The sequence below is a fragment of the Phalaenopsis equestris genome, unplaced genomic scaffold (assembly GCF_001263595.1).
Source record: "Phalaenopsis equestris unplaced genomic scaffold, ASM126359v1 Scaffold001316, whole genome shotgun sequence".
Lineage (NCBI taxonomy): Eukaryota > Viridiplantae > Streptophyta > Magnoliopsida > Asparagales > Orchidaceae > Phalaenopsis > Phalaenopsis equestris.
The window spans coordinates 139971-141769 of record NW_018165755.1 but is presented as its reverse complement, the minus strand read 5'-3'; the positions used below and the strand labels follow the sequence as shown (position 1 = coordinate 141769).

Genomic DNA, 1799 nt, shown 5'->3' with positions numbered 1-1799 from the left:
TATAAATATGGGCTTAATATACATCAAGTTTATAAAAAATATTATTTCTTTACTTAATTAAATGAACTAAATAGTTTTCAACATTCATTTTATACATTTAAAAAAAAAAAAATGTAATTTTGAGCACAAATAAGTTTAAAATTTTTCTTCATCTATATATCAAAGTATATGAATATTAATTCATCTCTACAAATAAAAATTTACAAACATATTTTATAAGCATAAAATGTAAAATACATATATGCACCTAAGAAGTCGTTCTTTCTTACATAAAGACGTAGGAACTCATACAGTTTCGTACATCCAAAATAGCACAGAGTATAGAAATGCCACTCAACCACTGGCTAGGAGAATCATAATGAAAAAAAACTGTAAAAGGACGACCACGACGAGTAGCATAATGATAGTGTTATTTCGAACAATGACACGTTGTAGCTCCCGTGTCTGCCCCTCGTCGTCTGGAACTCGCAAATCACTACCACCGTCATCTTGTGCATCAGAGAAACTGTCCGCCCATCGAAAAAATCTGCATTGATCGGCAATGCTTCGGGGGCATGTATAAAACTTCCGACCGTAGCTATGTGCCTGCCGTGAGGTCAAAAGTATGGTTTGCAGACCACAATGACAAAGCTTTCGTCGGGGGGTAGCAGATATCCTGGAAGTCATTTTATCCTGAAAAACAATGCAGTATAAAACATAATTATTACCATATTAGGTAATGAAAAAGGCTATCATCAAAATTGAAATATATAGACCGAAATAAAAACGCAAACCCCTTCAGAAATTGTGTTTACAGCAGATCTGAATCGAAGTAATCAGTCTCCAACTAATGAGGCAGTAATCTCCTCACGAAGGGCTTTCATTTCACTCGCATTTTCTCCATCTTTCGTGCAAATTGAAGCATTGTCGTTCTCCTCTGTTGATAGAGATTGACCAATGCGGTATTCATAGGTTTCGACAGGTACTTCGTCATTATTGACCTCAACATGCTCGAAGTCAACATCAGCTCGAGTTGGATGCCGTCGAATATAGTTAGTGAGGGCCATAGTGGCTAACACTACCTGCACCTGTTTTGGAAATGGATAAGGTGGCATATCTCGTAGTATTACCCATTTTTTCTTCCAAACTCCAAAAGTCCTCTCAATAACGCCTCGTAAGGATGAATGTCTTCTATTAAAGATTTCTTTTCTGTTTCTCGTACGATTGCTGGCTCTCTGAAAATCTGGAAGATGATACCTTGTGTCAGGATAGGGTTTAAGGTACCCCCTCTGCATTGGGTAGCCAGCATCGACCAAATAGTACTTCCCTGAAAAATTAAAAACTTTAGGGGAGCACACAAAAAATTAATCTACTCGTATTAGTAAGGTACTAACCCTGTGGTGGGTGAGGAAAATTGTACTCCGGATTTCTCGTTGCAATTTTGAAGATTCTACTATCATGTGCGCTGCCCTCCCATCCAGCCATTGCAAATGTGAAACACATGTTGAAATCACAAACTTCCATGATATTTTGAGTTGTGCTCCTGGAACGGTCGATAAATGCAACTTTCTCGTTTTCCGGTACCCTGGCATGAACATGCGTTCCATCGATTGCGCCGATGCAACCCTTCAAAAATAAAGTTAAATCATTTCAATATGCAACACATTAATACTGATTTAAATTATGAACGTGTACCTTGAAATGTGGCATGTATCGGGCATCGTTGCGAATCTGTGCTGGCGTTCTGGCAAACGTTGGATCTTCGGGTTTTATTATAGCTTGCGCTAAACTGACGAGGGAAGTCAATCCCACTGAGAAGT

At 38.2% G+C, this 1799-nt stretch overlaps 1 protein-coding gene across 2 annotated transcripts in view; it reads left to right on the top strand.

Annotated features, from left to right (window-relative positions):
- Positions 1–1799, top strand: part of LOC110033988 — a 43107-nt gene that overhangs the window by 8501 nt on the left and 32807 nt on the right. The window lies entirely within an intron of this gene.